At 45.3% G+C, this 24,558-nt stretch overlaps 1 non-coding gene across 1 annotated transcript; it reads left to right on the forward strand.

Annotated features, from left to right (window-relative positions):
* The first annotated feature begins 19,209 nt into the window (after positions 1 to 19,209).
* Positions 19,210 to 19,281, forward strand: TRNAQ-CUG (transfer RNA glutamine (anticodon CUG)). The gene has a single exon. It is a non-coding gene; the product is annotated as a tRNA-Gln (tRNA).
* Positions 19,282 to 24,558: the final 5,277 nt, after the last annotated feature.

The raw sequence follows: 24,558 nt of genomic DNA on the forward strand, positions 1-24,558 counted from the left end.
GCTGCCAGAAGAAAGGTTTTGAAGAGCAGCCGATTGGAAAACTCTAGGTTCCTCTAGGATGAAAAACTTAGAGGTGGCATAAGAATTCTCGGTGGACCCACCACCTCCGGCCCCTGCGGCGGAATGCATCCTCAGCCAGACATTTATTGGGCACCTGCTGGATGCCAGGCCCTGCTCCGGGTGAGGGGCTGCCTGGGGCGCAAACTCCAGGTCGTGCCTCATGGAGCCCTTCTCTGGAAGCGCCGAGAGGAGGTAGCGCGGTGGGGACACAGCCGGTTGCTGTCCTTTCCCCCACGCGACCACCCGGGCCTGCGGGTGGGGTGGGGTGAGGGGGGACCTGCAGTGAGCGCGAAGAGTGAGGTCGATCACGAGTGGGAAACTGGGGACTTGGGCCCGAGAGAGCCTGCAGTCGTCCCGCCTAGAGGGGCTGCTTTTGAGGCGGCCAGGAGCAGGCGAGGATGGTCGTGGGCCCGGCGTTGTTTCGTCAGAGCCCGCAGCTGACTCGGGCTCAGTGTCCACGGCCGGACGTTCCTGAGTGAAGAGACTCAATGCCTCTGGGGCCAGCGAGGTGGGACAAGACAGAGGCATTTGACTCTCTGCTGCTGGATTGGAAGGGATGGGGAATGCATTCTGATTCCAGGATGTTACAACAGAACCTCGCAACAGTTTGTCTTTGTCTTTGTGGCGCAATCAGTGAGCTTGTTTGGCTGTTAACCGAAAGCTTGGTGGTTCAAGCCCACCCAGGGACGAGCTTTGGCCTAGAATCTCAGGAGGTCTCAGCTGCCGCTTTTCTGCGTCTGCCCAACTGCCCTTCCAGTTCCTCCCCAGTGCCCCTCTTCAGGAATCTCCACCCAGCTGATCCCCAGCACGCTCCTTCCTCCTGGTTTTTAACCCTGGTGCCCCTGTCTCTTGGCACCACCTGGAGGGCTGCCTTTCACTAACTCATCTGCCTTGTACATTCCAGGGCAGCTGTCAGAGGATGAAGGCACACACACACGGGTAGGGGGAATCTCTTACTCAAGCTGGGATGTCGGCAATCAGGCTCTATGCACCACCTGCAGGGCACCTCAACGCGCGGTATTCACGGACCGATCTCAGAAGCCTCCACCCTTTCATTTGAGACTGTCGTTTTCCTTCTGTTTTCCTTTTCTTGCCCCACCGCAGGTACCATATTCCAGGTTCAGAACACTGCTTTCAGTTCCCTCCAGCGCTGCTGCAGACAACCCTCCCTCAAGCCCCAAGCAATGTTAATCTGCTTTCTGCCTCCATAAGTTTCCTCTCTGGACATTTCAGATAAATGAAATAAATCAATATGCAGTGCTGTGTGACTGGCTTCTTTCACTTAGCACAATGTTTCTGAGGTCCATCCATGCTCTGGCTTGAGTTTCTTTGCTTTTTATTACTGAGTAGAATTCCACGGTGTAAAGATACCACATTTCAGGTACCATTCACCAGTTGATGGGCATTTCAGCTGTTTCCTGTTTTTGGGTTGTTTGTGGGTTTGTTTTTTTTTTTTTTTTTGCTATTACATATAATGCTGCGATACATATATTGAACTACCTGCACCTAAGTTTCATTTCTCTTCAATGGATATATAGAAGTAGAATTGCTGGCTTTATGGTAAGCTTATGTTTAACTTTTGAGAAACTGTCAAACTGGTTTCCAAAGCGGCTGTATCATTCTTACATTCTGACCAGCAACATCTAAAGGTTCAGTTTCTCCACCTTCTCACAAGCACTTGCTATTGTCTATCCTATTTGAACATAGCCATCCTAGTTGGTGGAAAGTGATATCTTGTTGTTTTAATGTGCATTTTTCCAATGGACAATGACATTGAGCACCTCTTCCTAAGATTATGACCCATGAATTTGTCTTCTTGGGGAAAATGTCTATTCAGGTCTTTGGCTGATTTGAAAAATTGTGTTGCATCTTTCTGTTGAGTTGAAATAGTTCTCGAGCTATTGTAAATACAATTCCTTCACTGGAAATTTGATATGCATATATTTTCTCCTATTCTGTCACTTGTCCTTTCATTTTCTTAATGCTGTCTTTTGAGGCAAATAAAGTTCTTAATTTTCATGAAAGTTCTCTTCTATATAACATGTTTGCTGTAGTATCTTAGAACTCTTTGCTTAACCTAAATGCACAGTGATTTTTCTCCTATGTGTCCTCTTGAAGTTTTGATTTAGCTCTTACATTTAGGTCTGTGGTCCATTTTGAGTTAATTGCTGTATGTGGTGTCATTTCAAGCAAAGTGCCCTATCAGGGCAAGAGATCTTGGAGGTAAATTACCTTTAAGAGTTAATCTCCCCCAGGCCAGGACACTGAGATTTCATATTCCTGCACCCTTTATTGAGCGGCTAAGTGCCTAGGGAGAGGTCAAATAAATGGGTTCTGGTGCTCATACACTCCATGTACTTCCCATTCTCTGGGACTGGGAACAAGGTAGCTCTATGAGTCAGAGGACTGTCCTACTCAGAGGAGGCCGTTGTCACAAAATAGACCAAAAGCAGGAGAGGGTTACACAGGAAGGATCAAAGGGATCCAGGTGATCTGGGTTGGGCTTCCAGAAGGTCTCCTACTGGGTGGATGGGAAGGAGGACTTGCACAGCACGAACTCAGTGAACATATACCTGGAGGGATCAGCAGATTGAACACATTTTGCACTTTCGTAAACGATATTGCCAACATGAGAACAGTGGGGTGTGTGCATGTGTGCGTGTGTGTGTGCGTGTGTGTGTATGTGTTACCTCAGCTATCATAAGGTGTGTGGATCAGGAATCTGGAGTTACTCCGTCTAGGGAAAGGATAATGGATCAAGAGCCAGATCAAGAGCCATTCTCAGCTCTGAGAGAATCCTAAGCGTTGGCTGGCATTTCCCAAGCTCATCCCAGAGACCCTACAATTTGAAGATTCCTGGCTTTGTCATGTGTGGTCAAAGGTACACTAGCAGACAGAAGTTGACATGCTGAGTACAGAAATAGACAAAGAAATACAGTATTCCGTAGACAGACCACATTCCTTACTGCCCTCACTGTAGTGGTCTCACTGAAAATAGGAATGGGCAATTGAAACGTGGTATGCAACACAGGTTATGGGAACAGGTTGAAAGTGTCGGTTAATAGTATAAATTATTGTGTCCTCAGATTGAATTTGCTGGAAAGTAAAGTGGGGACTCCACTGAAAAATGTTCTAGGTTCTGCAGGAAGAAATGTAACTGAGCATGACCTCATGGGACCTTCACAGGACAGCCCCCTCCCCAACGCCCATGTCCTCTGTCTGACTCCTGACTATAGAAAAATTTTAGCTGAAGGATAAAGTTAATCAGAAAAATGAGAGAATGCAGAAGCAAAGGAAAATAGTCAAACAAGACAAAATAATAATTAGCCATTAACCAAAGTGAAGGACTTTTAGGTCCTCTTCAAGGGCAAAAGGTGATATTCTAATCCATAGCCTCTGAGATGTTTTGCAGATACTGAAAACCCCGCCAGGTGGTAGAAGTTAACTACAAGGTGACCAGACAGTAGCCATGACATAAGCTGCACCATCTTACACAATTCTGAGAACTCGCCTCAAGGGAATGGGAACAAAGCAACTCTGGACCTGAAGATTAACCGTACTTCAAACAATCAAGGTGACACTCATCAGGCCACCGCAGGAACAATTTCAAGTTGACTGTCAGAGCCAACTGTCCTGTTCTGCACAAAGCCCCCTCCCTCAACCTATACACTCGTGAAACTGCCCTTTAAAAGCTCTTGCCCACTGACTGGCAGTTGGGGAATTGGCTTATGGACAGAAGACTGCGTTCTCCTCGTGTTACTGGCCTCCTGAATAAAGCAACCTTCCCTTTCCTACCAACACTTGTCTTTCCAGTACTGGCTTTTGAGCAGCAAACAGCTGAACCTGAGTTCATTATCAGATGTGGGGAGGCTACAGGAGAGTGCAATTATACAACTCAGTATAACGCAGATAACAACATCTTCCACGCTTCATGCAGTTTTCCTTTCATTTTTTCTGAGGCCATGGTCTCATGCATAAGTCTAAATACATTTGTACCAAGAAAGTTGATATCAGTACAAAACACACAAAATCTGCCATTACATTCGGCAGTGCATGTTCCTAATGGTACTGTAGCCGGGTTTATACCAGCAAGTAGCCAAATTGTGGCTAACTTTGAATGCAGCCCCAAGATAGCCATGTGTTTGCTTCTCCTTGGCCCCACCTCTAGCTTAAGCACTACATCTGAGCTGGCTCCATTACTGGGGGAAGATGTAGGTCAAATAGTGCATAATGCAAATGGGGGAAAGCATAGCAAAAAGCAGGCATGCTCATAAGTGAGTTAGGATTCCAGAGAGGAGTGTGATCATGCTATTGTGAAGAAAAACATGTCTAGCTCTCTCTCTGAAATATGGCACTGACTAATCAGAGATGCTGGGAGAAACCACTGTACCTTCTCTCAAAGAAAGACAAGTAAATCCCTACTGATGTATAAACTGTGCCTAAAATCTCCACCTAGACAGTTTAGGGATAGAAGGGAAACAGTATTTCTTCTAGTTGCTATCATTTCCTTTCAGTGGGGGATGGCCTGGAAAGAAAGAAAAATATCCTGGTCAACTTCCCTTGTAAATAGTTAGCGAGGAATCTCCTGGCAAATGCATTAATGCTGGTTACTATTGGGAGACTATTTACCTATGGAATACTTTCAGTGGGATGTATCTAGTCTGTGTTGAACTCTTTAGGGGATCAAACCTAGAATCCCGGGATTTAAGTGGACTAGTTCCCTGGAGACTGTCACATTGATTAAGTAAGTGTCAGCATAGGAGATGACCCCAAGAGCTCCATTCTGTGTAACTGATGACCTCATACATCACTTAGAGACCACGTGTGTTGAGGCTGGGCCGGAGCATGTGCTAATGTGGCAAGAAGGTCCTTGCAGGCAGTGCTGGTGAGCTCAGACGTTCTGTTGCTTTGCTCATCCTTCACAATTAACTTCCTCCTTGAAAATGTGAGTAAAACTCGACACTGGGCAAGATTTACGATTTTTTGTGTTTTTCATGTTATCTCCATTTCAAGTGGATGTGCTCGTATACCATTCACTGACATTTTATATATCACAGTTTTAACTTCGTTAAAAGTCACTGTTGGCCAAAGTCAAACCAGGCTAATCAGTGTACAAATTGATTGGCACATCACGGATTAAACATTCAATGGCCTTTATAACCACGTATTTTGCTAGAGTGTCTTCCAAAATCACTACTGTTCTTCTGCAGGTACCATGAGCAGCTCCAAAATCCCAAGGCCATCTTTGCCTGATACCTTGTGGTCACTGTCATCAACTTCAGTCACTTTACCCTGTACATTGAAGGTCTCTGTATTATTACATGATTTGAGAGACAGAGATGGAATGTATAGTTTGTTTAAGTGCAGCAAGAGACTCCTGTTTCTCTGTGGATCAATGGAGTTGAATAGCACTCTTTGTTCCACATAAGCTTTCTCAGAGTTTTTTTCCTCAAGAATTGTTGATTACTCTTTTTTTTCCCCCTGATTATTGGTCTGTATCTTTAGCCAATAATTTTTAGCTTTGAAAATATCCTTCTCTTTATTTTTTTTTAATTTATTTATTTTTTGGGGGGGGTACACCAAGTTCAACCATCTGTTTTTATACACATATCCCCATATTCCCTCCCTCCCACAACTCCCCCCCACCCTCCCCGTCCCAGTCCTCTAAGGCATCATCCATCCTCAAGTTGAACTCCCTTTGTTATACAGCAACTTCCCACTAGCTATCTGTTTTACAGTTGGTAGTATATGTATGTCTATGCTGCTCTCTCACTTCGTCTCAGCTTCTCCTTCACCCCCCGCCCCCCCAAACCTCGAGTTCTCCAGTCCATTCTCTGCATCTGCATCCTTGTTCTTGTCTTGTCACTGAGTTCATCAGTCCCATTTTTAGATTCCGTATATGTGAGTTAGCATACAATATTTGTCTTTCTCTTTCTGACTTACTTCACTCTGTATGACAGACTCTAGGTCTATCCACCTCATAACATATAGCTCCATCTCATTCCTTTTTATAGCTGAGTAATATTCCATTGTATATATATGCCACGTCTTCTTTATCCATTCATTTGTTGATGGGCATTTAGGTTGCTTCCATGTCCTGGCTATTGTAAATAGTGCTGCAATAAACATTATGGTACATGTTTCTTTTGGGATTATGGTTTTCTTTGGGTATATGGCCAGTAGTGGGACGACTGGATCATATGGTAGTTCTCTTTGTGGTTTTTGAAGGAACCTCCAAATTGTTTTCCATAGTGGCTGTACCAACTTACAGTCCCACCAACAGTGCAGGAGAGGTCCCTTTTCTCCACTCCCTCTCCAGCATTTGTTGTTTCCAGATTTTGTGATGATGGCCATCCTGATCGGTGTGAGGTGATACCTCATTGTGGCTTTGACTTGCATTTGTCTGATGATGAGTGATGTTGAGCATCTTTTCATGTGTTTGTTGGCCATCTGTATGTCTTCTTTGGAGAAATGTCTATTTAGGTCTTCCGCCCATTTGTGGATTGGCTTATTTGCTTTTTTGGTATGAAGCTGCAGGAGCTGCTTGTATATTTTGGAGGTTAATCCTTTGTCCGTTGTTTCATAGGCAATTATTTTTTCCCATTCTGAGGGTTGCCTTTTAGTCTTGTTTATGGTTTCTTTTGCACAGCAAAAGCTTTTAAGTTTCATGAGGTCCCATTTGTTTATTCCCGATTTTATTTCCATGATTCTAGGAGGTGGGTCCAAAAGGATCTTGCTTTGATGGATGTCATAGTGTGTTCTGCCTATGTTTTCCTCTAGGAGTTTTATAGTGTCTGGCCTTACATGTAGGTCTTTCATCCATTTGGAGTTGATTTTTGTGTATGGTGTTAGGAAGTGTTCTAATTTCCTTCTTTGACATGTTGCTGTCCAATTTTCCCAGCACCACTTATTGAAGAGGCTGTCTTTTTTCCATTGTATATTCGTGCCTCCTTTGTCAAAGATAAGGTGCCCATATGTGTTTGGGCTTACTTCTGAGTTCTCTATTCTATTCCATTGATCTTCCTTTCTATTTTTGTGCCACTACCACACTGTCTCGATCACTATGGCCTTGTAGTATAGTTTGAAGGCAGGAAGCCTGATTCCACCAACTCCATTTTTCCTTCTCAAGATTGCTTTGACTGTTCAGGGTCTTTTGCGTTTCCATACAAATCGTAAGATTTCTTGCTCTAGTTCTGTGAAAAATGCCATTGGTAATTTGATCGGGATTGCATTGAATCTGTAAATTGCTTTGGGTCGTACAGTCATTTTCACGATGTTGATTCTTCCAATCCAGGAACATGGTATGTCCCTCCATCTGTTTGTGTCGTCTTTGATTTTTTTCATCAGTGTCTTAAAGTTTTCTGCATACAGATCTTTTGCCTCCTTAGGCAGGCTTATTCCTAGATATTTTCTTCTTTTTGTTGCAATGGTGAATGGGAGAGTTTCCTTAATTTCTCTTTCTGCTCTTCCGTTGTTCGTGTATAGGAATGCAAGAGATTTCTGTGCATTAATTTTGTATCCTGCTACTTTACTAAACTCATCAATTAGTCTTAGCAGTTTTCTGGTAGAGTCTTTAGGGTTTTTTATATATAGTATCATGTCATCTGCAAAGAGTGACAGTTTTACTTCTTCTTTTCCAATTTGGATTCCTTTGATTTCTTTTTCTTCCCTGATTGCTGTGGCTAACACTTCCAAAACTATGTTGAATCATAATGGTGAGAGTGGAAACCCTTGTCTTGTTCCTGTTCTTAGAGGGAATTCTTTCAGGTTTTCCCCATTTAGAACGATGTTGGCTTTTGGTTTCTCATATATGGCTTTGATTATGTTTGCTGATTATTCCATTCATGGTAACATTTTTATACAGAACAGATACCACTTTAGTTGAATCATTCAGAAAATGATTTCCATGAGACAAAAACTAAAAAATAAATCATCACTCCGAAAACTAGCTTTCTGCACTGAGCAAGTTCTGCCTAGGGCTCCAGAGGTTTTGAATAAGCTTGGTGCTTAATTGCTTTAATATATGGTCTATGGGGTTTAGGCTATTTTAATAGCACTTCATATAAATCATTGCAGTGTGACTTTAAGCAAGTCACTTAACTTTGATTAGGTTTCAATTGCTGAAGTTTAGGAAGAATTTGGCCAACTATTGTTTTCCTGCCATAGAATGTACTCTTGAGCTTCCTCACACCCTAAATTCACCCCTCAGTTTGCATGGGGGTTGTGATGCAGGTGGAGCCCCAGTGCAGAAAAACAATCTGCTTGCTCCTTCCTTTACTTAGTCATGAATGCTTAGAGGGACAGCTGGACGTTGTGGCCATTGTCACCCTTGTGAAACCACCAGCCTAGCCAATCCCAGCAGAGTTAGAGTGACACACAGATCAGGGGAACTGCCCATGTTCCAGACTCACAAACCATGAATAGGATGTAGGTTAGAAGATGACTCTCTTTCCCTGGGTAACCCATGAGCTCATTTACCTGTTACTTGAATGGTTGATGGTTTGAGCCCAACAGATAGTGTTCTGTCACTGATCCCAGCTGTTTTTGAGCTCTGTTTGTGCTGCACATTCTCTGTGCACTACTTCTCTGATCCTGATCCTCACCCTCTCCCTTTCAATCAGATACAGGAAAATACTGCCCCTACTCCTAAGGATCACGTTAGTTTCTAAAGGGCTTGGTAAAAAGAATTATTTTTTTTAAGGGTAAAAACAAGTTCTGGAATTCCAAGCTCACTGACAATATAACCTTTCTTCCTGAGGCTGAGTTTTCTGCAGCTGCTCACTCCTGGACAGCTGGTACCGATTCCCTGAAGCCAAAGAGCGAGAATACGTCTCTCATTGAACAACTTGGTTTGGGGGGTTCTTTTCTGTCCTTTGTTTGTTTGTTGTTTGTTTTTTATTCCTTGTAGCCAGAAAGAACACACTTCAGGGTAAGAGGATGTTAGAAAGAGTCTATTATAAGATTTGGGCTTTGGTTGGGTGATATGGGGGAGGATGGGAGGACGTAGGGGATGTTCCATATTGAGTACTGTTAGCACCGGCAATTGATGATTGAAGTAAGGAAGTAACAGTCATTTTGTTATGAAAAGAAGAGGAGGTTTGGGATTTTGTAGGTTCCACGGTGACCTTGTTTTTGTCTGTGCCTGGAAATGTTTATGAGGTAGACTTGTTTTGCTTGATTTTCAGTCTCAGAATACTCTTGTGTGAGGCTGATATTCTGTATCTGAGATTGTTTACTTCCAATATGAAAAGAAATCAGTCAGGCTGTGAGTGTAAGATTAGTTCAGGGCAGCAGATGCTGGTATTTTTTCTTTCTCACTGGAAATCCCTAAAAGAGAGAACAAAAAAAGCAAGCACTCTGGTCCTCAAGCTGTAGATGCAAACCTGACAGGGTATCAGAGTGACTTTAACTAAGTGTTTGGAACTGTTAAAAATATTGTCGGTCGTGGTTTGTTTGAGTCCAGGAATGCGCAACCAGCAGGCTACAGTGCCAACTATATCCCCATTATCGCTGGTGTAAGGGTTTTTCTAGTAGCTATTCTTGTAAAAGGAATTTCTCAGCTTAGAAATGGTTTGTACACATGTATCTCATTTTGCTAATCCTGCCCTACTGCCTTGCAAAGAAGCTTTACAAATTCATATTCTCAATCATTTATGAGAAAAGTCTTTTTGCCACTCTGTGTTCAACACTGGATAGCTCTGTACATGCCATTTATTTTGCCAACAATTAACCCCTTATTGAGAGATGTCTTCAAGTGAGTTTACACTCATTGGTTTAACTGACATCCTGGAAAAGCTGATATTTTGATTTTTCTGTGTTCTCTTCTTCTTTATGACTGCTCTGTTCTCTCAGATAAGCTGAGCCAAGTGCAAACATATCACTGTTGCTTGGTGGATGCTCTTGCCTGTTGGGTTCACGTATTGTTCGCGATTTTGAGGGTGAGGGATTGATTCACAGAAGAGATATGAGGTTGTGTTAACTTGACTTCCCTTCACAGACAGCCCAGGCTGCTGCCAGTTGGGAACTCACTCATCCTGAGGAGTGAATCTCCATGATTGAGCCTGAGCAAAATAAAAATTAGAAAACAGATTTTTAAGTGTACGTTTCATTTGAATAGGACATTAACTATTAGATCTTTTCTTCATTTGTAGTGAAAACAAAAGGAGAGACTGTGCCGAGACCAGCTCGGCGACTCGAGGTGAGTGACGGGTGCCGCAAGCTTGAAGAAAACGCAGACACAGACTGAAGAGAAAGATGGGACCGGGGGACTCAAGACCTCTAGGATCAAGAGCCTTGCTGATTCATCCCATGTGGCTTTTATTGAGTTCTTGGCTAACACTCCCAGGTTAATCCCATAAACAATCAAAGGCCTCACATGCCTGGGGCAATGATCTTTGTTTGCCTTCTAGGTCCGAGTTGAGCAGGTGTGGATTTGAGCTGGGCCTGGAGAGCAAAACAGCCCTGGGGGCAGGAGACCTCTCTCAGATATTAGGGGTCTGTGCCCCACCCCTGTTGGCCCCTCTGCGGCTGTGCCTGTCTTAGGTTGTTCCTCCCCTGAGGAATCTTATGTGTCTTTGGCTAACCAGTCATCCTCCAGGGCCAAACAGGGTGATATGAGGTGTGCAAGTGAGAAAGGGGCTGTGCCCCTAGAGACGGCCAACCCTCTGCCTATGCCCCCATAGTCTCCACGCCCCACACCCTCAGCTCCTCCACTGCTCAAGCGGGACCTTCTGAATCCCATCGCTCGGCCCACATACTTAAACATTTTCAAGGTTTCAGAAAGGCTCCTGAATGTCTTCCCACAAGACTGCATTCAAAGGACTTTGTTTGGGGAACTTAATAACAGTGGCTGATGTATTGCTCTCCTGGAATTGGTTCGCCTATGCTGGTAACTGATACTTCACATAAGCCTTGTCTGGAGAGCCCAGGAAAACAAGGATCTAAAAACAAATCTGCCACAGGACACAGAGATATATGATAAATTCTTGGATAATATTTTGTGGAGTTAAGTGTTGTACCCTCTTTATTCTTTTCGAGGTTGTTTGGTAACATTAATGACACATTCCTCTACCACCAGAAATGCCCTTCATAGTGTCCTTCATGTTACAAGGGCTTGGAAACAGCCACATGAAGGTGAGCACAAGATTTTTACTGTGATTCTTTGATTTTTTTTTATTTTTTTTGCATACAAGTTTAGCATACGTTTTTTCTGAAAAGTCAGAAAATCAGGTAAGTAGAGATAAGCATCTGAATTAGTTCCCTATTTCTGCCTATTAACAGGTTACAAAAACAATAGTTTAAAGCAATCCATTTTTGTTATCTCAGAATCTTGTTGATTAGAGGTTTGGAAAGATGTAGCTGGGTCCTCTGCCCACACAATTGGCCACTATGTCCTCCCCACCTGAATAGGGCTGATATTGACCACGTCGTGGTGCGACCATCTCCCATGAGGGGCTGCCCTCGTGGTCTCGTGTTCCTCTGGGATCCTCTTTATTGACCTGAATTCTAACCCCCACGATTTCTTGCAGCTCACCTGAAAGAAAGAGGCTTAGGAGAAAGCCTGGAATGTGGAGGCCCAGAACTGATCTCTGCCATGTCCTTCTCCAAGAGGAGAATAAAATAACAGAGGTCTTCATAAAACAGGACCCATATGAGGGCTGAGATCCCCAGCGATTAGAGCAGGGGAGAAAATCTAAAAGACAATGGAGGCACTAAAAGCCCCGAATGAAGAAGCAGGGTCCTCTTTGTGTTCCACTTCAGGTAGGTGCCCTTCCTGGAAAAGAAGACATTTCCCCTTGGCAGAGCACCTTGGACAACGGACTTGGTTTGATCCCACTGGGTCATTCTTGTTGCCACTAGGCTTTTGGGGTCTCCATTCTAAAGTGCTTGTTTGAAGGTGTGGCTTCTTCCTTTCATGAAAATCTCCTGGGAATTTCTGTCTGAAATGCAGTTTCTTGGGCCTTTAAGAAGCAGCACAATGACCCTGATGTAGGTGTTCTTTAGCTGTGCAGCTAGGGCCCAGGGATTGGGGCCTGTCAGCCGCATGATATCATAGTTACTCATCCAAGGTTAATACTACTTTCTCTGTTTTACATTATACATTCTTCTCCATTATACATGAGGACCATATGCTCAAAGACGGTAATGAAATCACCGTGTACAGCAAACTTGGTACGCGGTGGAGCTGGTATTTGCATCTTGGACAGCTATTCCGAGGGCTGTGCTCTCGTTGCTACAGCACAGTCCTAGGATAGGATCGGACTGGAAATACGGTAGCACTAGAACACATCAGTAAAAGTTAGTTTCTCCTTGTTACCTATATTTACCTGCTTGACAAATATTTACCGAATGTTCTATCTGGCAGGCTCTGGAGCAGGCACTGGGGAGGAGGGGTGAACAAGGCACACAGAGCACCTGCTCTCAGGAAGATGACCTCTAGCACCAGAGCCAGGTGTTTTACAGAGAATCACATATATGTTTTTTAAGGATGACCGTGGTGTATTTCATACACATGTTCCTTGCTCCCATTTTGTCAGCAGGGATTGAAAATTGACTGAGTATAAATAATCAGACTTTATTTTACCAGTAGAAATACTGATGTTTGACACAATGTCCTCTGAATTTCAGCTGTAGGTTCCTGGACAGTGTGTTGTACGCTTCGGACAGCGTAGCCTGTGTCCAAACCTGTGTGATGGTTCTACCGTCACTAAGTTGTTCCCAGGGTTTTGGAAATCTCCTGTTCTCTTTGGGAATCAGTTTCTTTATCAGTAAAAAAAAGCTGTTATTCAAGTCCTCCAAAGTCCCTTTCAGTTCACATTTCTCTGAATGCATAAGAGACTGAGATGCATATTAAATGGGACCTGGGAACTGCAGCCAAGAGCAGACCTTGGTATCTTCTCTGTGTGTCTCATGCAGGAGCCTAAGCCAAGCCCAAACCCTGAAAAGACATAAATGATAGAGGAGATGGAAGGAAGAAAATCAGCAGCTTGGAAGAACGAGAATAACACAAAGAAGGGTAAAGAAATGGTAGAGCAGTTGGCTGCCAGCAGAGATGAAAAGAAGGACAAGCTGAGTTCACAAGAATCAAGGGAAAGTGAAGAGTGCACACAGCATTATCCACATCCTCAAGGAGCAGCCTGAGCTGAGCAGGGAGGACTGAGAGAGTAACTTACTCCACAGTGAACCTGTGCACCTGCCGAGGAGATCCACAGCATGGATCAGGGTTCGTTTGCACTGCTGGGAGCACCAATTCCAAAAGGAGGAGGAGGAGACCCTGAGGCTCTGTGCTGGACCCTGCTGTTTGCACCCGCAGCTGCCCCCACAGCAGATGCCCCAAGTAAGCGTGAGCGTAGAGGGAGAAAGAATGTTTAGAGAAGGGATGGAGATGTCCATTCTTTCCTTCACCAGTTTTGCCCTGAGGTCAGGAGGGGGCAGGGTAAGGGGACCCTTCCATCTGAAGCAGAGGTACTAGTAATATTCTTCCACATTTACACTTGGAAAGACTTTACACCCAGTATTTCTTAAGTATTTGTGAGGGTTTATTTTTCCTCATGCTTTGTGAACAACTTGGAGTTCAGCTATCAGTAAGATTTACCTGAGGACATCAAAGCAGTGGGAAGAAGAATCCAAGTGGATACTTTCAACAAAGTGTGGGGCTCTTCTCAATTAGGTGTTGTGGCAGACCAGAGGATGGGAGGGGAGGCCAAGGACATCTCTTCCTAATGACAGTGAACCCCTGAGAGGAATCACTGTGCAGAGGTGAGTCTTCCTCAGCGTCACCAGAGGTCTGGATCAAAGGGCGTGGATAATGTAGGGCAGGCACGTCCTTAAGGAAGGGGATTTGCTACATCTTGGGAGAAAGCAGAGTATCTCTGAGAGCACATTTGGGAAGGAATGTAGTTGAAAAGGTGGAAGATTTGCAACCACTTTTATTCAATCAGGGAACAAATGTCACTGAGACCCTACTCGCAGCTTGATTCGGTGCCAGGAGACATGAACACAGAGATGATTAAAAGGGTATTCCAACTTTCCTGGAGCTCTCAGTCCAGCGACCAAAAAGTCATGAGAAGTGTAATGGGGGTGGATTCACTGGAGGAAGTGACCCGTGCTGCCTAGGGATGACCTCAGTGTTTCTCGTGGCCGCCCCTCTTTCTTTATCAACAGCTGGTGACCAATCCAGGTCCAACAACTGTGGCTCTCAGCCAGATTTCATCCTCTCATGATACAACTAACATCTGCAATCTATGTTGGCTCAAAGTAGCCAACACTGCCAACGTTTCCAGAGGAAACTGCTGATGTCTGTCTCTACTGTCTATGTCCTGGTCAGTAGGAGAAAGGAACAGACAAATTGAATAAGTCTTATAGTTTCATCATGTCATAACAATCAGGGACTATCTGTCTTCTCTTACAAAAGGCAATGCCTTCTAGACTTCAAATTCTCTCCCCATTTCAAAGACAATTTAAATATTGGTCATATTCCTAGAATTTTAGAACTTGGTGCTTTACCCTTACATTTCAGATCCAGTAAGCAAAGTAAAGGAGTAAAGCAACTTCCAAGTTTGCAGTGAGAATGTAGTGGGGTCTAGCAGTAAAATCCTGGCTTTCACGTGCCTGATATCTCTTTAGTGCTCTTAGAAACAGAATAATCTAACACTCCTTGAGTCACTCCTCTATCCCATCATGTTGTACAAAATATAATATCTCTGCTCATCTAGATGACTTGGATCCTAAATTAGCTGAGTTCCACGAATGCATTTACAAAGCCCCTGTGGGTAAAGCACTGTGCTAATTCTACTGTGGGATACGAATGAGGGTACACATTCCTTACTGAAGAAAGTGTGAAGATGACTGTTCCCAGCTCAGCCTAGGTATCTCTCTGTAGGTAGAATAACAACAGCAGACACCAATAGGTTCCACCTGCTGAAAGGGAAGATGAGGATGAGGTGCAATGACTCAGCTCAGTGTCCTCAACTCAATGAAGTCCACTGGCTTGTTTTCAGTTTCCTCTCCCCTGCCTTGCTTGGAAACTCTCTCCAGGTGGTAAACTGGAGCAAATGTAGGCTCATCTGCTTGTTTCTCATCTCTCAGGATCACTCACTGACCTTTACTGCCTGATGGCCAGTCTTTTGAAAATCTCTGTCTCATCTATTTTGTCCAGTTTATTGTTGTTGCTTTCTTTTGCTGTTTCAAGTGGGAGAGTAAATCCAGTTTCTGTTAGTGTGTATTCGTGTGGCACCCCCTTTATAAAATCACAGTTGGAAAATATCTATCAAGATCCTGAAAAGAAACTTTTCCAAAATAAAAAGCACAGTCACAACCAGGGTAAGACTGTGAACGAAGGAAAACCCTTAAACTTGACTGATAAGGAGCTAATATCCAAATATATAAACAGTTGGTAGGACTCAACATCAACAAACCCCAAACAACCCAATTAACAAATGGGCAGAAAACCTGAGCAGACGTTTTCCCAAAGAGGACATACAGATGGCCAACAGGAAAAAAGCTCAACATCAACTATCATCAGGGAAATGCAAATCAAAATCACAGTGTGATGTCACCTCACACCTATCAGAATGGCTATCATCAAAAAGAACACAAATAACAAACACTGGCCAGGATGGGGAGAAAAAGGAACCTTGACACATGGTTACTGGGCACAGAATTATCACATAACCCAACAATTCCAGTGCTGGGTATGCATCCAAAAAAACCCCAAAACACTAATTTGAAAAGATACATGCACCCCGGTTTTCATAGCAGGGTTATTTAGAATTGTCAAGATAGGGAGGCAATCTATGTGTCCATCAACAGATGAACGGATACAGAATATGAGGTATATGTAGTAAATGGAATACTTCTCAGTCTTAAAAAAATCAATGAAGTTTTGCCATTTGCAACAGTATGGATGGACTTGAAGAGTACTGTGCCAAGTGTAATAAGTCAGACATCACTTATATGTGGAATCCTCAAGAATACCACAAACTAGTGAATAAAACTAAACAGAAACAGACTCACAGACATAGAGAACAAACTAGCGGTTACCAGAGGGGAGCGGGGAGGGGGAGGGGCAACCTAGGGATCGGGATGAAGAGGTACAAACTATTATGAATAAAATAAGCTACAAGGGTATATTATTCAACACCGGGAAGATACTCAATATGTTATAATACATATAAATGGAATATAACCTTTAAGTTGTGAATCACTATATTGTACATGTGTAAATTATATAATAATGTATATCAACTCTACGACCAAAAACAAAAAGTGTATTTTAAAAGCACCATACCCGTTTTAAGGACAATGCTGGCCTGACTCTATGTTGGGGATTGCAAACCCCATAGCCCCTTGCCCAAAGGCTGAGGGAATGTTCCCTTGAGGTCTGTGGTGAAAACCAGTCCTTTGTGAGTGGAGATGCCTCTTGAAAAGCATGTCACCCTTGATTATTCCTATTCTCCAAAAGGTCCTTCAAAGGAAGGGTGAACGTGACTACAAAGTGGCCCAATGGAAAGTTCCAGCTTTGGGGCTTTCGTGGAGTATCTCTTAGGAAACACTGCTTCCAGGCTGACTTATGTTCCCTGAGGAACCAGGGAGAGACACCAAACATTTCAAATTGGTGGGCTACAACCCAGGCACTGAAAGAGGGGCAGAGATTCCCAGACCTTCTCTCAGAAACCTCATCGGTTGCTCCAAAAGAGACCCCACAAAGTCCTCCACTCACAGGATCTTCCTCCTCTTGGTGGTAAAAAATGACCCTGTGCCTTATTTGCTAAGCAGGGGACACAGCGCTAGATACTACTGTTTCTTGGGTGTATTGCCATGCCAGTTATACAAAAGAAAAGAAAGATGGGAAAGCTAGGTGAGGTATTAGAAATATCTGTCCTCCCGGGGCTGCAAGAGGCAGTCACCTGGCCACACAGGTCTCCCTGAGTTTAAGACCTCTGGTGGTGGTTCTGCAGTAAAGGAATAAGCTGGTCCACTTTCTTTCCAGCAGAAAATGGGGAATGGGACTGGTCTGAAATAAAGTGTTCTTCATTGGCTGATTAGGGCCTTAATCCTCATCAACTATGATGGTTGTCAATTCAGTCTGGCCCTGGAAAGGAATACAGCATTTTTCCCCAAAACAAACTTAGAAGGGGAGTAGGAAGGTTTATCTTCCAGGAAAATGTATCTAGGAAATGCTCCCCAAGAATTTGCCCAAACTACTGAATATATTTACAGTGGTCTGTTATTAACCATTACCTGTCAGGAGAGTGTGCAAACACTGTCCCCCATTACCACAAATTGTGCAGTCGAGTTTCCTAAATTTGGAGAAATCAAAGGGCTCAGTACATCCGGAGTGCAACGGATAAGCCTTTTTTTTTTTTTTGGAAAACCATCTTGCTGATCATGGGATCTCCCTGGCGCCTGTACCACAACAATGCAAGATACCAATAATAGAAGAAATTGTGTGAGAGAGAACAGAGCATATATGAGAAGTCTCTATCTGCTCAATTTGTCTGTAAACCTAAAACTGTTCTAACAAGTAATGTCATAAATTTTTAAAAAAATGTAATGATGCAACACCCTCAAATCAAAGTGTTGCTGGCATCCTATAACTGCATAGTTAATACTAGCCCTTGAGGTGCACCAACCTGGAGTCTGACCAGGCCTATGCCATCAGCCTCTGCAGCCTGGCAGTTCCCCTGGAATCTGGCTGTGGAAACATGTAGGTCAAGGTGGCCGCAGAGCTCCATATGGTGCAGAGAGAACACTGGAATGTGGTGACGGCGGGGAGAAACCATCGGAGGGCCGAGGTCGGTGAAGATCCAGGACGACTCAGATTCAGCAGCTGCCCCACCCGCGGCCACAGAGCAAAGGACAGGGAGGACAGGAACTGAGAGCTACCGGATGAGGTCGCTGCCTGAAAGATAAAAGCAGCTCAGGAGGCTTTGGTCAATTTTGAGAATGGGAAGCAGGAAAATGAGTTGAAGTACGACTCGCATGTTCCGTGGTGGCTTGAACCACCAGTCTTCCAGGTAACAGCACGCTCGCGTACTGTACTCACAGAGCCGCATTACACACTCTTCTGCTGTTGCCACGGGGTGAGAACGTGCCCCCCAACCCCTCCCTCCGGTTCTAAAAACACACTCAGACTGGCCACTCAGGACACGCTGTTCTCACATGGGGCACATGAGGGCCTTGATACCAGGGAATGGGCCAGGCCGCCTGCTCCTCGCCGCCTCGGGAGCCTCCGCTCAGGTGACAGGGGACCGCCACAGCCTCTGGGGCTGCAGCCCGCCCTGTGCCCCTCTTCCCTGCGCATCCCCCTCCGCGGAATGCGAGGCTGGGACAGGCTTTCAAAAGTGGCCGACGTTCAAAACTTTAAAACTGGCCGCTGAGCCATATAAACGTCCGGAGGCTGGAAACGTCGACGGGGAGCCCGTGGGCCGTGCTGAGCTCCGCTCCCAGGACCCAGCGGCCGCCTCAGTCTCGGGGACGCGGGTGGGCGGAGAGGGGGTGAACCCGGAAAGCGGAGGAGGAGCACGAAGGGGAGGGAGGAAAGAGCCCAGAAGAAACACTGTCAGCTGCTCACACCCGACCTCACCCCTCAGGGCGCCAGCGGCCTGGGTGCTCGCGGTGCGACGGGTGGGGCCGCGGCCGCTTCGGCTCCCATCCGGTTCCCAACAGAGAGAGGACGCGCCGTCCCCCGACGAAGCCGGCAGCGCCCCGCGCTTCTACCCTTGCACCTGGGTCCCAGGGAGGGGACACCCCAAGAAGTGCCTAGCCCTGTCCTGAGGACGTTCAGAGCCCCCAGGGCAGCGGCGAGAGGACAACTGCAAAGAAGGGGAAAGGAAGTTTGCGGGTTTTTTGGCGTTTGGGTTTTTTTTTCTGGCGGGAATTTTACCTCAGGGCAGAAAACTCTAGAAATGCCGGCAGAGCAGGCGCATTTGGGGGAGGCCGCCAAGCCGTCCCCTGTCGCTCCTCCCGAATGGACCTCGTGTCTTTCCACGACGTACAAACCTGAGGGCAGGCGAGTCAGGCGCCTCCTGGCGTCGCGGAGGAAGCGGGCTCGGGGCGGGGGGACGAGAGCGCCCGGCGGGAGGCGGGTGCTGGGCCCGCGGGGCTGCGCGCGGCCTGGCTCCGCGGCGGGAGGGGCGGGCCTGCGGCGGTTCCATGGTGTCATGGTGAGCACTCTGGACTCTGAATCCAGCGATCCGAGTTCGAGTCTCGGTGGGACCTTTCCCTTTAGGCCGCGCCGGCGTCTTTTACTCCCGCAGCCAGAACTCAGTCTCCTGCCGAAGCCCGCGTTCCTCCGGCTCCTGTTCCTGCCACCGCAGGCACCTCGCAGCGGCGTCCCTGACCTCTGCCGGCTCCTTCTCCAGAAAACCGGCTTCTCCGACCTGCGCGGTCCACATGGGCAGGTGGCGCGCAGGTGGGGGACGAGCCCGGGCTGTCCCCGCTGGCCCCGGGCGGTCAGCCCGTCTCTGGCCATCGGAGGCCCGGCCCCGCCGCCAAGCGGCGCAGCGACCGAGCCAGTGCCACCCCGCCGTCGGGGCCCCCTGGGTCTCGGGGGTAAAAGGCAGAGGCTGCGCCGCCTGAGTCCTGCCCCGCGAGGGGGCGTCACACCGCAGGCGTAACTGCGCGCTTGTCCCTGTGAGTCAGGGGTCGCTGTGGGGGCTGTGATGTCGCTGGTCAGACAGGGTGACAGCCTCTTATGGTTCCAGACCCGAATGGGTAGTGCTGTATTGAGGTGCCTATTCTATTCTGAAGTTTGATTGATCCTATTCCACTGTGTTCCGATTTTATTCAGAATTTCTAGCTCCTAAGTCTCCATTGGACACGAAAAGCCGCTGTTAGGCTGAGATTTCAATCTTGACCCCAGGAAGTCCCGTGCTTTCCTCCCAAGCTCAGCCAGAAAGAGGAGAAAGGCCAAGGATTCCAGCGTCTGGGGAGACCAGGGCTCCCTGACCCCTCTCCACCCAGGCCTTTGAGACACTTGCAGAGCTTCTCATCAAGGCTAGCCTGTAGCGAATATACTTTGTTTCGTTAGATTTGGGTGGAAACCAGATTTATTTTTTTATCATTATAAACTTAAATTCCTTTTTCAAATGTTGCCTCTGGATATGGAAAACACCATGTAACAAATAAACCTTTTGTGCAAGGCCTTCTGTGGAACAGCCACATGGATAAGAACTAGCCGAAGAGAGTATAAAACATAATAATTTATGTGTACCCCAGAACAGTGACAAAATTTTAAAACCTGCTTTCGTCAATTGTGTTATGATTGGCATTGTTGGGTATTTCTTTATTCTTTTGTCAATATAGTGTGGGAAAAAGCAAAGGAGGCGGTATAAGATGTTGTATTTCTATTACTCCCAGTGCCCTTAAAAACAAAACTAGTGGTATTAGAGAAAAGAGTCTCAGTTGAAAGACAGACATTCAATCAAAGCCTGTAGTTCTGAGTTTGAATTGTGAATGTGAATATATGTGAATGCATGAACACATACAAATATGAGTATGTATTTGCTAGCTCTGTCCACTGCAAAGGTCTAGAATTCAACCACTTCCATTGAGTGTCTTTAGGTTACACAATTTGATTTGGGAATAATGTTTTTCACAGAAAGGAATCAGAGATTTTGAGAGATATGACTGAGTCCCGGTCAGGGGCAGATGAGACAGAAGCACCTTGTCATAGTGATATCTACGAAGGTCTCAAAGACTATTAAAATCTTATGAAAAGGAGAAAGGAGCCAGCTTAAAGGCACATTCACTGCTGAAAGAGAGGATCATTGGAGTATCAGTAAGGACTCTATTGCAATGAATTGAAATACTTCAATGTGTTTGAAACTTTGATTTCATATTAGCACGGGGGAAAAAAAAGAAATAAAAGAAACTAGTTGGTGACCATGGAGGATGCTTGGGGAATTGCTCATTAAGCTGCAGTTTTCTTTACAGAGGGAACCACTAAGTAACTACACAGTATTTAGTACTAAGGGGAAGTTTTTTTTTTATGCAAGTGTACCAGCTAAATAACACATGGCCATGGAATATCACCATTTTGCTCCACATAACTAGTTCACGGATCTAGGCCTTGAACTCCAAGGGCTGCTAACATTATTTGAGGAAACACACAGGAGTTGATGTGCCCCCTGATCAGAGAGCACACACCACTTCTGAGGTGCCCTTGCCAGGATACCAAACACAATCTCCTCTGCCTCTGTATCTACTGTGTCCAAAATAGGGGCCACTAGACACATATGGCTATTGAATACCTAGAATGTGGCTAGGACGACTAAGGAACTGGATTTTAATTATATTTAATTTATAATTCATGTGAATGTAAACTTAAAAGCTGAAGATATGCACAACATTTTTCTATTAAACACAACTTTAAAGCTTTGGTGGAATTATGTTTCCCTTAATGTGCAGCATTAATTAGCTGTGTAGAAGATAATATTTGTATTATTGTGTGCTTATACTTTTCAGTTTTCAATGTGGTTACTCGGAAAATTGAAATTACATATGTGGTTTGCAATTTCATTATATTCCAGCACTGCTTTAGATTCTACCACCAAAAAGAAAGTATGGAGGACGGAAGAATTTATTAAAGAACACCCAGTTATACAATTTACATTGTGGGAATGCTACAGAACAAACAACTCCATTTCTTCAACAAATGAATGATTTAAGAAAGGAAAAGAAAAGGACAGCAAGAGACCAAGAGAGCTAGAGCAAGAGTGAGAGGGAAGGAAGCAAGGAAAGAAGGGGGGGAGGGACAACGGGAGGGAGGAAGGAAGAGGCAGGGGAAGAAAGGAAGGGAGGGAGGGAGGAAGAAACCCAGAGTAAATATGTGTGTAAAGACTTCAACACATATCCTACTAATTACAGTTTGTGCATTTTCTTTGGGTCCCAAGAAAGAATAACTTAAAAACAATAATGGGAAATTTGAGCACTCTTTTATGACATTAAAGATGCTGAATTAATTTATGAACAATTATAATGCTATGATGAGAATACTTTCAAAAAGAGTCCTCATTTACGGAAACATACTGGCAAAATGACAGACGAAATATGATATCTGAGATTTGCTTTACAGAATATAGGGAAAGGTAAGTGGGTGGCTTGTAGTAAAACAAGTGCAGCCATAAGCTGATATTTGTTGGTCGTGGCTAACAGAGATGGGGATGTTCTTATATAATTCTATTTTGTGTACTATTGAAAACCTGCATTTGAAAAAGAATGATAGGAGAGCACAGGTCCACCTAGGATAATGGCAGCAGGAACTCTCCACGTGCATTTCAGAGGGCTAGGGACTAACAGAGAGAGTCAAGGACACCAGTCATAACCCTGCCCCAACCAAGGGCCAGAGGACACCGTGGACTCCAGTTGGTTTGTATTTAGCCCGGTGTGGGAGCCACACAGAAGTAGAGGAACCGGCAAAGACTCTGCACATAGAGGAGCACAAAGATAACTGACACACATCAGGGATCGATAAGGTCTGGTAAAATTTTAGAGAAAGCATCATAGAATAAGATATTCATACACTCTCAAAGCACCACTAATCAAATTACTGATTATAGACAGCAAACATATCTTTCCAATGAATGGATCTCATGAAGCCCTGCACAACAAAGTGTCCAATGCTAAAATGACAATAGTGGTGACAGGCAAAGTGGACACTCTCAGCCTCCAAAGGGGCTGCGCTAGGAAGCACACAGCATGCACTAGGTGGTGTTCTAGGCAAAAAGGTTTCCCCTGAATTTAATCACGAGGAAATGATCAGACAATGGCAAACTGTAGGCCTTTGAGCCAGACAACTGACCTGTCCTCTGCAAACAAGTCAATGCCACCACCATTGAAGACAGCTACCAAAAGGTGAGGAGAGGCTTGAGGTTCCCAAGGACTAGAGAAATATAGCAGCACAATCTTTTTAGGCCTTTGGAACCCAAAACATCTCTTCTCCTTTTTGTGGTCTTAGTTGTGGAGACATTGACTGTTTGAAGAAAGACTGGCCAGCTGTCTTGCTCAGTGGCCTAAATTCTGCAGTTTTCTGATCACTACCTTGTAATGAAACTCAGGCTAAACATTTTCAGCAAGAACACTGCATAGTTAATGCCAACTACTCCTGGTCCAGTCCATCTAGTGGCAAAGAATGACCAGGTTGACATGTTGCCTTCTTCCAGTTGCTCCTGATGCTGGTGTGTGGAGGAGGCATATTGAGAGGAACAAGAGTTAAGGTCTCTCCAAACTGTGTGTCCATCAAAGCATTGGTCTCCTTATTGACTGATCACACTTGGAGGCTGATGGCTGGGATTTCTTCCATCAAATCTGTCTTTTGGAGTGTGGAAAGTGGTTGTTGGTTGGGATGTCGATTCTCAGGAAAGGATCCCTCCAATATTCTGCTGAGGCTTGAACTTGACTTGCTGTTGTAGATTTTTTTCATCAAATGGAAAAGGTACATTTTATAATATGGATTCATCCAAACTGGCAATATCTTTTCTTAGTTCCTAGGGAAACTGGTATCTGCAAAAGACAGAGGGAGAGAGAGAGATGACACGGGAGTTTTCCTAGGTCCTGCTGATACCTGAGCCTGGAGGGATGGCTACATGATGACAGAGGCCCGGGCAGGCTGAGCTCCTGTTGACAGGAGGAGCTGAAGGGGGAGCCACAGGCTGGCTGAAGGGGAAAGTGAGATGCATAAGGTAGCAGAAATAGCTCCTGAAATTTTCATCCAGCCTGTGGAGCAGAATCTAGGGACCCCTGTCCTCACCCCACCAGTGCTCGGTCATATTGCAGCTCAAGCTGCTGCAGAGCCTTAGCCAGCTTCCTACCACCCAATCCGCAGCAGCCACTTTACTCTTGAACCCCTTCATCTGAATCGAATGATGACATTCTCACATGTACCAGGGATGGATGTACTTAGCATCCCTCGTACACATTCAGAAACGGACTGCTATGGGAGCAGAGATGCTTGCTGGAGAAATACACTCTCTTCTACCTCTACATCCCTGCCTTCTGAGGAGGAGGGACCGGCTACAGGGAGAGCCCTGCAATATGAGAGCCAACAGGGACCTCAGAAGGTATCCAAGTCCAGTTCCACCTTTTACAGATGAGGAGCTCTGGTGCCAAGGAACTAAGGACTAACTAAAACCACGTGGCCTGTGGTTGCCAACCCTGGTCTAGGACCCAGGCCACAGGCCCTTTCCATACACTTGGGGGAACAGAGAGGAGAGGCTCCCATGTGGAGGTGTCAGCAATTAATAGAGGCTGTTTGGTCACCCTCCTGGACAGGGATCAGGCTCTACAGAGAAATCCTGCTCCAGAGGGGCTGAGGAAACAATGGAAACAGGGAGAACTCAAAATGAAATTAGCAAAATGAGAGCAGGGAGTGTAACGGCGGCCCAACCCCTTTGCATCCCATGGACACCAACAGTCTATGAAGGTGATTTCATGCTGGATCCCCCGAGAGCATTGCTAGAAACGTTCTCAACCTCTAGACAAACACAACTCTGAAGT

Source organism: Hippopotamus amphibius, chromosome 1, assembly GCF_030028045.1.
Source record: "Hippopotamus amphibius kiboko isolate mHipAmp2 chromosome 1, mHipAmp2.hap2, whole genome shotgun sequence".
NCBI classification, from domain to species: Eukaryota; Metazoa; Chordata; class Mammalia; order Artiodactyla; family Hippopotamidae; genus Hippopotamus; species Hippopotamus amphibius.